We start from the raw sequence: 13,174 nt of genomic DNA, 5'->3' as shown, positions 1-13,174 counted from the left end.
CATCACATCTTTCCCTACAACCTCGCGCTCTCTGACTTATGTGGTGCGATCAGTTTTGCAATTTTCGAAGGGATCAATGAACCTCCTCAAGAGGTAGGCCTAATAAACCGTTATTTAAAAAGAAAAATCGCTCCTTCTAATTACAATTTAGTATTTAAAAATATATATATGTTTATAAATATATATATATATAAATAGACTATTCAATTGCTTGAAATTTAAAATGAATAAACACTGATGTAATGAAAGATGATGGAAATATACATGATACAAACTGTACAAACCCTCTACAATATGCCATGATCTAAGTGACAATGCAAGTACATGTAGTTCTATCATTTGTGTCTATACCCGTTTAGTTATTTATGATTTGTCTATTTTTGATGAGGGTAACCCAGAGAGGATTTTTTTTCTTCTTCATTTAATTTGATGTGTTTTTGTGCTCATGTCATTGTTTGGAAATTGTATGATTAGCTCTGTATTCTCAACTAATTTGAATCATTATTTATTTCAGTTCGAAAAACTTATCTTATGGATTCTCTGCTGAACACTCTTTTAATAACTGGCTACTAAGAGAAGAGATTGGACAAACAAGAATATCAAACTCTCAGAACTTTGCGAGTCATTTCTTTTCTATTTTTATTTTTTCTTTTGTTTTCGATATTTTTTTCAATTTTGGTAAAATATTTTCATTGAATATTTGTTTCTTCTTCAGATTGTAAACCTCCTTCTCATAATGTCATTAGCAACTTTTGTGGTATCCCTTCTAAGCGTCGTTTTGGTGACCGGTTACCAATTCATCACTATCCGGGTAGACCCTTTCGGCGCCCTCGATATCATAACGACACCGCGCTTGATTGCGACCTGCATAGTGACGTGGGCGATATCGCTCTCCATTTCTTCGGCCGTCGTCAAAGCCCGCCAAGAATACGTCTTCATCTTTCTCCTGTGTACAGCCCTGACCACCACCATCATTACCGGTCTCTGTTACGTCTTCATATACCGCTCGGTTGCCATGGTACCTTGCGACGGCAACATCACCCGGCAACGGAAGGAGGAGAATCAGAGAGTGCTTCGTACGTTCGGTCTTGTCTTCGGGACTACTGTCCTATGCTGGATATGTCCGTGGGTGTACTGGGTCTTTCTTAGTTTTGGCGTTAACAACAGGTGTCTTTCTAATGTTGGGCATAATTATAATGATTTGCGTTAACTGGATTGCAAACACTATCATCTACTGGTGGCGACTCAAGGAGTTTCGAGCGATGTTCGCGTTCTGTATGAGAAGTAGACGCACTGAGGATGTACAGATGAATCGCAGGAAGTGATATCTCGTAGAGCGATGCCTGATCTTTATTGATATCCAAGGGGTGTGGTCAGCGGCGTGCGTCTTATTTTTTCGTACCACGGCGAGGCCGGATTCCTGTTTTATCATGAATATTCATTAGGCAGGGTCGGGGAAAGTCTCGATTCTCTTAAATATTCATATCGAGGTGGGAATGCACGACGCGCGCTATACTCGCACAAAGTGAGAAGATTTAGTTCACGGAGAATGCATATGGGTGAGTAATTGATTGAAATATCAGTAGATTAAGAGAATTTAGTCATTAATTTGAAAAAGCTGTAATTCGTGATCTACTGTAATTTCTTTACATTTTGAGACTGTTCTCAACAGATATGTGGGCATAAGGCTAGGAAAATATTTCTCTTGAAATTGCACTTTGATTTTCATCGTCGTGAAGTAGTTTGACTGCGGTTTGCCTTCATGTCACCCTTTAGAGCCCCGGGGTTCCGGCAGGCCCACGTTGGGGAATTTCGGTGCTCATCTGCATCAAGATAAAACTTTCTGATCAGGTTTTATTCCAAATTTGATCGTCATCGTGAATCTAATTCACCAATCATCCATTGAATTTAAATCTAGATTTAACGTTACACCTTAAAATAATCTATGAAGTATGATTTCTTTAATAATCCAAGAGGGTTAATTCTTGTTTATATCTTTAGTAGATGTCGACTCTGTTGGCTATACTAGTATTACTAAGACTAAGTGCTATCCGTTCGCTCAGTTGCATCATTGGTGCGTGTCAACTTTTAGACCAAAATTGTTTGTGACCATGGATAATCAAACGGCTCCAAACCATATTTCATTTAGACGTAAACCTGGAACTTATTAATAAAAATTTTCAAAAACAAACAAACTAGACCTAGGATTCATTTATTTAATGTTCAGATGTTGTGTGTGTCCAGTGTGCTTGTCAAGTTGTCATAACTTTTCTAGATCTAGACCTATATTAAAGATTTTTTCTTCTCCAAAGTGTGCAGTTCATTTGATAAATCTATTTTTTGTTGGACGTTGTATAAGAGAAGACCCCTAGGGTAGTCGACAATTATGTTTACTTATACGCAGAGGCGGCGGAGCCTTTGGGCGGAGCAACTTCCAAAGTGGGGGGGGGGCACCAACAAAAAGGGCACTTTCTTGAAATATATACATATATATGTATATACCCCTATTTTGTGATTACATTATCAGGGATGATTTCAATATTTGTTTCTCTTAATACAGCATTTAAGATATTGCTTAAGTATCATACTTTGCAGTTTTTGGCTTGCAGTGCGAAAAATTACATCTTATAAAGAGGAAAACCCAATCCTGATGGGGTTATATAAGCACAATCTCATAACGGAAGACTGAATAGATCTGTGTAAGTTACATAATTATAACATCTATAACTATGGGCAAGCGTAGCGAGCGAGCTTTGTGGGAAATTGCTTTTAGTCGCTTGAAATTAGGGACACGTTTAATGATGAGAGGAAAAGGGGACACTTATCGAAAGGGTTAAGACACTTATCAGAAAAGAAAAGAAGCATGTGTCAAAGTACAAAGGCTAATTATCAGAGGTGAAAATGGGGCACTTCTTACACCTAAACAAAGAGGCATGCACCAGGGATGATAAGAACATGGGCATTTGTCGACGGAAAAGAGGCACCCATCAGATTTTGATAGGGGGCATTTATAAGCAGTGAAAAGGGGCATTTATGAAAAAGGGATAGGTTCTTTATAAGAAAGGAAATAGGGTACATATCATTGTTAAAAGGGTAATGAGAAAGGGAAGTGGCTCTTATTAAAAAGAAAAAGTGGCACATGTTTAAATAAACGGGGCACTTATCAAAGACGAAAAGTAATACCGGTAATTATGATAAGGGGTAAGGGTGCTTATAAGGAAAAAAGGCATTATATAGGAAGGAAAAGGAGGACGTGTCAAAATAAGAGATGAAAAGAGTACTGACTAGGAGGGGAAGGGGTGCTTGTCAAAGTAAAACAAGTATCTCTCAGAAGTGAATAGGGTCATTTACAAGAGATGAAAAGGGGCACTTACGAGAATGAAAAGGAACTATTTTCATAGATGAAAAGGGGCATTTATGAGAAGGGAAAGGGCCTATTTTTAAATGGGGGCACTTATAAGAAAAAGGGGCACTTATTAAAAATGAAAGGGAGCACATGTGAAGATATAAGGTGCGCTTATCCAAGTTAAAAGGGGTAGTTATTAAAAAGGGAAGGGGCACTTTAAAAGCTTAATAGGGGCTCTTGTCAGAGTAAAAGGGGCACTTTCCTATGTAAAAAGGGGCACTTTTCCTATGCAAAAAGGGGCACTTTTAGGGTACTTGACCAAGTGGGAGGGCACTCTGCCCCCCCCCCCTAACGGAGCACCGCCTCTGCTTATATGGTATGTAGTCCACCTCTTCTTGTTATAATAAACTAATTCTACTTAGTACTGCTTCGTGTTCATAGGCCATAGCACCACTGTTTGATGCACAAGTTAAATCTTCCATTTAGTTTTACTTTGTACTGTGGTTCATTAAATAGGAATGTTGATTTCCACACCATATTAAAATTAAGGCCAACCATGACATAAAAATATCTATTAATTTGAATTATGCTAGATCTATTTTATTTTGTTAAGGAGAAAGGGATGCCTTGATTGTCGTATTGATTTTCTTCTTCTTTTTGTTCCAAAAGATTGAAACTGAAGAGCTGGAAGGAGGACATTACAACATCTCTTATATTTGCAAGATGAAGCAGAAAGTCCCATGCATGTACAGTTATCAGGTTATTTAGCACACACTTATTAAACGACCACCTATTAATTCACTCAAAAGGAAATGGAACTAAGTTGACATTGCAAGCATATATAGTGGAGGGTATATTTTATTCTAGTTCTGCACCTAGTATACAAATATTATGTCTTTTCTTTCTATGTTTACAAAGGAAAATTTGTCCTTATTTACAGGAGGTCCTGTGTTTAGAAGAGCCATATCAAATGCACATTGTAAGCACTACATGTAGGGTATACACAGGACCCCTCATTTTTTTTTGTAAGGGGTACTTTCACTTCTTGAGCAATGAAGATGAAGAAGAACACAAAATAAGATTGATAAAAGTCTGTTTATAGGATGTATTATGGTTGATATGTATCCATCAGTATCAGTTTTTAATTGAAGTACATGTACCTACTTTGTTTTCTCTCATGTAGGATGATGCCTCTCTACAGTGGATGATGAAGGCATTCTGGTTTGCAAACTCAGGAGAGGAACAAAGAACAGATGTTGACGGGATCATATCTAGAGATGCGGGCCTACTACACTTCATACGAGCAAGTGTGCTAATATACATGAAGGTACCCCCAATAAATTTTTGTGGAACAAATGTCATGGAGAAAATTATAGATCTGAAACAGATATTTTTTATTGTCAGTTGACTTGTAAAAGAATAATTGACTTAATATCACAATTGTAATTTAGATTAAAAATTAAATGTCAATATAGATGAAATATAAGTCTACATTACGTATGTTTCAGTAGCATTATTTCCAGTACATTCGCTGGTCAAAGTTGTTTGGTCATTTTATGTCCCATACTTAACCGAGTATTATTCAATTACCGGTATGAGCACGAGTTGTATTACATTGTATTACTTTTTTCATACCTTGTCTGATCCGAGCTCCAGCAGGCCTATCGTCTTAATGGGATCATCAGTAATAATTTAAGATGCGGTCAGTATTTAAACTAGTCTTGTACAAAAAAATAGTTTAGGTTTGCCCACTAGAACCCCAAATGAATTTTAGTCCTTCCTTTTTCTGAGCAGGTATCAGGGTGTATGTTATTAGTCATTGTTGATTTTTTAATATCTTATTTCATTTTTCCATTCAACAGACTTGGGTTATATTTTTTTCTGAAAACTAGGCTACAACTTTAGTGATGGATGCAGAAGATATCTACACGAGACTACGTCTTAAAGATGCCACCCTCATATAATGAAAGAGGACAATAGAGATGGGTTTAAACTGGAATATTTACATGATATTTATTTGTTATTTGTATTATATGTTTGTAGAATACTACATTCAATAAAGCTAATGAAGTTTATCATCTTGTCGACTTTCAAATAATTAAAGATAACTAATCCTCAACGAATAAACATTAAAATTCTAACAATGTCAACTACCATCTTATAGGATGAAACTGAGGACTGGGCAGAAAGATTCTCCTTCAAATTTGATTGATAAAGGTCTATCAGTCTATATCAAAGATTGAATTAATCAATGATATTTTGATTATAATTATACATGTTAAAATTCATTTACCTCTATGGACTTCTGTATGGGAAGTTTTGTAGATTATGAAATTATTGCTACTTCAAGTATTGTATGTAAGAAGGTTTGAAAGACAACACTCTAAATGCATTAAATATGGAAACTGCTAATCCTCATTGCCTTTCGTATCCAAACTGGTAGCTTTCATAGAATCATAATTCGATGCTTCCCAACTAAAGAAAACAGGGAGTGGGGGGGGGGGGGGGGCTTGCTATCCTCTTATCTTATCCTCTGTACAAAGATGATTATATGTTTATATTAGAAGGATTTAGAAAGTGAAATTTTGAATTATAGCATTACTGTTGGTAGAAGTAATGGCAGTGTCGATTGTTAATGTGGGGGAGGGGGGGGGGGGGTTCCTGGTGAAATTTACGGTATGCCAATGTCAAATTAATAAAAAAGAGAAAACTATTCTTAAGAATAAAAATTATACAGTACATGGGCCTCCTAACAAAAACCCTGGTACCACTGTTGTGTTTTGAGTGTGTTTTTTTTTGGGGGGGGGGGCTGGCAAACCAATTACAAATTTCCAGTGTTAAATTCAAATTTTTTCTTTAACAAAATTATGTCAATATATTGTAATTAAACAATGTTTCACTTTCCTTTTTTCAAGTTAGATATTTGAATAAAATGATTAACATACTTTTCGGTTTCTCTGGCCTCTACATTAAAAATGTTCTACTTCTAGCAAAGCTCCTGGAAAGGCTGCAAAAAGGGAGAGTGAAGAGAATGAAATTGAAATGTGGACAGTAATGGAGTGAATATGGAATAGTTGATGGTAGTTGATAACGAGTGAATGCAAATGAGTGGCAACAAGTACGACTGAAAGTGAGACAGAAAGGAATTGCAACAGGTTGCTCAGTCAAGAGAACAAACCTTGCAGAAGATAGTTTTCGAAAGACAGAGAAAGAGAGAAAAGGGGAATTATAAAAAAAGGAAAAGGGGGCATGTGTCAAAGGGGCATTTATGAGAAAGGGTTGGGGTTGGGGCTCCTATTAAACAGGGAAAGGGGCACATATCAAAAGGTAAAAGGGCACTTGTTAGAAATTTTAAGGGGACGCGTGTCAAAGTAAAAAAAAATGAAAGGGCTTTTATCAGATATCACAAGGGGCACTTATGAAAATGGAACAGTGGCACTTATTATGAAGTTAAAGGGGCATTTGTTGAAGAAAAAGGGGCACCTGTCAGATTTGAATAGTGGGTAATTATCGCCAGGGCCGTAGCCAGAGTTTGGGGGGGGGGCCACATACATGTAATTGATCGACGTCCTGGGGAGGGGTCAAAAAGAGTTTAACCGATCTTGGATTTTTTTTTTTTTTTTCTTCTTCAATGTATGTGAAAGAATGTGTAGTTTTCTCTCGAGTTTGTCTCATCATGCGTGGGATCTGTAAGTGCTGGGGTTACTGCAGCAACCCTGTACATGGATTTTCTTCAGTGGGTGCATATAACTCGTGGACTTTACATTGTAAACCTTCAAATGATGAATTATCATCGAGTCCCCCACCCCCCCCCCCCTTCCCTCATTATTTTAGAAAGAAACCAAAGAGAACTTTTAAGAGAAAAAGAGAAAGGAAAGGAAAAAATGGTAGCTAGGCCTAAACAAAAACAAGAGGCAAGATAAAAGAAAACAAGATTGAAGATATGGTATCAATATTTTGCTCCTTTCCCTTTTTCTTTTGTCTTCTTTTCATTTCAATTTTCTTGCAATTTATTTCTTTCTTCCTTGGTATCTATTCCGTATTCTTTATTTCTTCCATTCATTTATTATTTATATATATTTTACTTTTTAACTTTGTTATTCTTCTTTCTAATCCCATTTTTCTTTCTTCCTTTTCTTCCTTATGCAGTTAAGTGAGCATAGATCATAGAAATAATTTAAGTGCAATACACAAGTATTTTATTTTTGATAAATGTCTGTATGTAGGCCTATTCTTGTTATCTATTTTATACAGTTTATAATACTGTATCACATATTCAATACCATAATGCAACCTCTGCTTGTAATATTTAAAAAGCAAACCTAGAACTGATTATTTACCAATTCATGAAAAGAACTAAACTCCCATTAATCTCAGAAAAGTAGGCCTAGGCTACTCACAAATTGCCTATCAAGACTCTTACTTGAAATATATGCTATATATCTTGTCTACCGGTACTGACATTTTGGCATTTACTAGTAATTAAACACAGCATTTATGACTGTATTATCTAAATGACCATGACATTGCTTTTCTATGTCATATTATAGGCCTGCCATTAATCCAACGTACTTGTTACACACGATATTCGATGCTGCGCATGCCTCGATCATACATGAATATTCAAGAGAATCGAGACTTTCCCCGGCCCTGCCTAATGAATATTCATGATAAAACAGGAATCCGGGCTCGCCGTGGTACGAAAAAATAAGACGCCAGCGGCGTAGCTACAGATTGGGAGGGACACGGGACACATGCCCTCCTGGATCCGCTACTGGAAATGATTATGTAACGGCCGTTTGAAAAATAACGAGGGGAATCGCCCCGTTTACGGGATAGTCATTGATTGGAATAATACGCTCAGTAGGCTACAGGATACACAGTTACAGCGTTTATTAAATAACACCAAGGGTGTTGCGAGCAAATCTGGTCTTGCCAGCAATGAATAGCGCCATCCTATAGCAAAAACCGGACGATTCCCTCGCACTAACATTATTAAAAGATGTTGCTGGCTGCTGGCATCACATGATAAACTCAGACGAAAAAAGTTTGGTAAAGCAAGCTTATATTGAGAGTAAAATCATTAACATCAAATATTGCAAGAACATGAAATCCTTTTAAAACTCGTTAGGTTTCTTACACATCTGGCGAAATCATAATACATTTTCTATCAATATGTTAAAGAAAGCTATACTGAACAAATTATAAGATAGGTATATAAAAGCCTGGAGAGACAGTATATCAAATGAAAATATTACTGATTACTCTACAAATTTAGGAACATATAAAATCCTATAAAAACAAACTATTTATTACTCGAATACATGAAAATCAAAATAAGCAATAGTAACCTCATGATTGAGGAAGGTTGGTACAAGATAATAACATTAATAGATAGGATACGCCCTCTTTGAAAAACTGACATAGAGAATGAAATACACTTCCTAACGAAATATACATTACTTGACAGATCATAGATTTAAAATATACTCCAAAGTTAACAATATAGTATACCGGCCTTTCAAACCTAAACGACGATGAGAAATGTAAACTAACGATGTCCAATGACGAAACCGACATAAACGCAATGAAATAATTTGGAATAAGCAAAATGTACGATAAACGAATAGAACTACTGAAAAATAATAAATTGACGTAAAAATCTACATAACATCCGCCCTCCCCATTAAAAAAAAAAGAAAAAAGAAAAAATATATATAAAGTTCAAGTGTTGCTGTTTATTGGAACTCGTAATATCTTACCTTTTTTCATTTACATTGCTGTTTATCTTTATACTATTAATATATTTTGATTTTGCAATATTAAGTCTATTATAGATACGAGCAAATACGAGATTAGTAGATCATCGATTATTTTATTGTTCCTGTTGATTTTTGTATTTTTAAACCATATTATTAATCTCGCTGAAATTTGGTATTGTAGAAAATATTATGTATTGTCATCCCATGCTCACTGTCTCCCACGAGGTTGGATTTAGAATAGGGTCGTATTGTCGGGGTTGTCTCGTGGGGAGGGGTTGGTAAACATAAAATGTATATATACATATTTATATATATATATGTTGTTTTTACTATCATGTTGTATTTTTTCTTCTCTTTTAATTGTCCTTGTTATTTGAAAAGAAAAAGAAGCACGTTTATTTTTGCCATTCCTGGATATTATCATTTTTACTTTTACACTCAATTATCTATGTTACACTATAATTTTGAAATTTGTTATCCAATGTTTTTTTTTAAATATGGAGAATTGTTGTGATATTGAGAAATAAAATTCGAATTAAATTGAATTATCTATGCACACCCATCTCTCTCTCTCTCTCTCTCTCTCTCTCTCCTCCCCACGTCCCCCCCCCCCCCCTCGATCCGCCGCTGCCAGTATAATGCGATCTTTATAATTTTTAGTTAAGAGTTGGGAAAGTGTAGTAGCGTACTGTGTCCCATTTGCAGGCCAAAACAATGAAAAGGTTAAATTCCACTGGTATTTGAAAGATAATATAATTTAGAACTTCCCTCAAAATGAAAGGGCTCGAAAATATCTTTTTGTAGGAAAATAACGAGCGTTAGTTGTCGAACCGACTTGAGGGATTGCAATCCTTTTAGTAAATAGTCTGATTTTCAGACCCTCGTTCCGGATGGTCGTACGTTTTGTGCTGCGCAAAGATTCAATCAGTTTGTTTTGGGCCGTTACAAGAAGTGGGTTATTGATGTAGATAAATGCTCATGTATCCTTTACAGCTCATTTTATGTATGTTATTACCAAAGAAAAAAAAAAGAAGAAGTCAGTCAGTCTCTTAATAGTGTCTGAAAGTGAAGTATATAGGTTAAACGTGTTTCCTTGCACACTTGGAAAACTAGGACACTGCTATCGTTTAAATTTCAAAAATATAGGACATACGTAACAAATTCATAATTCCTGCAAATTTCTACAGCATTTGATGTTCACTGCAAATGGGACATAGTGCCTTTAATTGAATGCAAACAAAGCATTTGAGTTAACAGCCATTTACTTAGTTCATTTAGTACATTTTATTTCTTCTTTCACAAACATTTGTACATAGGATTTCAAATAAAGTAACTGGAACAGCAGATTGTCAGCATAACAAACATAATTTGAAGCGCAATAGTAACGTTCAACATACAACTCTTGTTATTAACTAAAGAAATTCTATAAAAAAGTTACTTATGTAAGATCATGTGCTGTACATGAAAGAAAGAGGAGACCTTATAGAAGCTGGGCTTGTTATAGCCTATAATCTAGGCGGAGTGCTGAGAGTGTTTCTTTGCTGCTAGACTAACCTTAAGCAGAACGTCTGATACGGCGAGACTACGAACCGTGAGCCGCTTCGCGACTCACGGTTCGTAGTCTCGCCGTATCAGACGTTCTGCTTAGGGTTAGTCTAGCAGCAAAGAAAAAAGCTCGGCACTCCGCCTAGATTATAGGCTAGGCTTGTTAGAGCAAGGTCCCTAAACAGAATATAATACCGGAATTATTTAATTTTTTTGAATAAAAAATACTTAACAACTAAACTAGAAGCAAGTACACATGGGACATAATTACAAAAGAGATGGATTAATGTATTATGAAAAGGAGAAAATGGGAAAATATATCAGGATGGAGAGCCATAGCGCAAACCAGAACAAAACAACAACAGAGAAAGTTGAGAAGGAAGAAAGTTATATGTGGAAGAAAATGGTGATGGGGAAGAAAAAGAAGAGAGCGAGAGAGAAAAGAAAAAGTACAATAGAGCAAAACAGAACAGCTAATAAATGAAGAAATTTTGGTAAGGTAAGGTAAGGGCCAGCCTGGAAAAGAGGGGGGGGGGGGGGGGGGGAGGTGACAATGAAGCAAGGAAAATAAAATTAAATACTATATCATATGTGATGACATAATTTTTACATTAAATACTTCCAGCTAATTACTCAATAAATATAATTACACTGTCTGTCATAATAATTCCTTTATGATTTTATTTTGTAAATGATATGCTGCTGATCGAAATGCTGTCATCACGTGTACCACAAACACACACGAGTACCCCTCACTTTCGCAAGCGATCCGCTGCCTCATTCATTTTATGTAGGTGAAACTAGTACTGCTCTGTTACATTATTGCGTGTGGTCAATGATATTGAACATGGCTTGATAATGAAGATGTTGTAAAACTAAGACAGCACGATGGTGTTGAAACCCCCGGTCAAAATGTGTGTGTGTGTGTGTGGGGGGGGGCAGGAATATCCTTCCGTCCCCCCTCGCTTCAATGGCTGAAAACCCCTTATTTTGTGCATTTTTAAAATTCTAGATATCCGATCAATTTCTAGCATTATGCCTGACATAACATTGCACAATAATTGTGTGTGTATAATACTGTGTATTTATGTCTAGATAGATAACGTATTTCCTGTAAGAATACCTTTCTCCCTAATTAGAGGTGTCATTTACTTTGTATGAGTGATATAGTTAATTCTAATGGGTAAACTGAACTTTAGAAGAAAGGCATTGGTCGGTCAATAAGTTACTGTTTCTACAAATTGTACTATGACAAGTGTTAAAGGGGAAGTCCACCCTGAAAATAAGTTCGTTTGAATAAAAGCAGAAAAAATTAGAAGAACAGATCAGTGGAGGCTTGAGAATAATCGGGAAATGAAAAAGAAAGTTATGGATTCTGAATCAAATATAAATCGGCAAGTCTGTGACGTTTGGCATGCGAGCTCTTCTTCCGTTTGCTATAAATTTTCCATAAAATCACGTTTTCTTCGTTATTGATGACGGAATGTATTTTTTTCCATGCAGGGGTGGTATAGAAACACATTTGCAATTATATTGTTTAGGGTGCATGTATGATTGAAAATTTTCTTGATGGAAAATGAACATTTCTGATATGTTTTAGTTATGAGCAAATGGGAGATGAGCTCGCATGATACGTCACAGAGTTAATTTGTATTTGTTTGTTTGTTTTTATTTCCGTATAAAATCATCACAACATACAAATATATACATAAATGAGATATACGGCGGATAGCCCATTTCAGGCGTATTAACAAAATACGCCTGTTCTTCCATGATTGATCAAAACTTCATATCTTCCTTATTCATAATCGGAATTCGCTCAAACTTTCACTGACCAATTTCTCTAATTTGTCTGCTTCTATTAAAACCAACTTAATTTAAGGGTGGACTTCTCCTGTAACTGATACAGAAGATTTGAAGATCTTGATATATATATGGTCTAGCGGAACGTGAGACCATTTTCTTCACGCCTACATATTTTGGAACACCCGTTGTCGTGTCAGAGTTGAGAATTCTCGCACTTTTATATATATATCTCTGCCCCCCCCCCCCTTCGATCGGTATTTTCCTTTGTCCTCAATCCTCTATCCCCTCTCCTTAAAAGAAAAAAAAGCAATTTAAATTCATGATACGTATTAAGAACAGGTATACGGACTCCGAGCTGCAAGTCTTCAATTCTTATTTTAAGTAAAATCATTTCATTTGGTGCCTCAGATTCTAGGAAAACCACGATAGACGTGACATCCCCTTGACCTACAGCGTAGGAACTGCATCCATTGCCCCTCCCCTTCATTTGTTTACTTTCGATATGGCACGCCAATTGTAGAATCACACCGGGGTCTGGTTAATTATCCACGACATTTCCTTTAATTAATGGTATTTAGATCTTTATCACTGGAAAGCTTGTTTGTGTTGATGAGAGGCATCTCATTTTTGCAGTATTCTTTACAGGCTTTATTGGCTTACCATAACTTTTTTGAGCAAACATGTGCATTTGTTTAGTTTTGTTTGATCGGCCAAT

General features: G+C 36.0%; 1 long non-coding RNA gene across 3 annotated transcripts; it reads left to right on the top strand.

Moving 5' to 3' along the window:
- The first annotated feature begins 1,393 nt into the window (after positions 1-1,393).
- Positions 1,394-5,380, top strand: LOC115922221. 3 transcript variants are annotated; one of them, XR_004063367.1, is made up of 4 exons: positions 1,394-1,559; positions 4,016-4,092; positions 4,530-4,673; positions 5,209-5,380. It is a non-coding gene; the product is annotated as an uncharacterized LOC115922221 (long non-coding RNA). The 3 variants fall into 3 exon arrangements; XR_004063366.1 differs by lacking the exon at positions 1,394-1,559 and having other exon boundaries at positions 3,925-4,092; XR_004063368.1 differs by lacking the exon at positions 1,394-1,559 and having other exon boundaries at positions 3,925-4,105.
- The last annotated feature ends 7,794 nt before the right edge of the window (positions 5,381-13,174 follow it).

The sequence above is a fragment of the Strongylocentrotus purpuratus genome, unplaced genomic scaffold (genome assembly GCF_000002235.5).
Source record: "Strongylocentrotus purpuratus isolate Spur 01 unplaced genomic scaffold, Spur_5.0 spur5_scaffold_11, whole genome shotgun sequence".
Lineage (NCBI taxonomy): Eukaryota > Metazoa > Echinodermata > Echinoidea > Camarodonta > Strongylocentrotidae > Strongylocentrotus > Strongylocentrotus purpuratus.
Note: the sequence above shows the minus strand (reverse complement) of the source record. Positions and strands in the feature narration are given on the sequence as shown.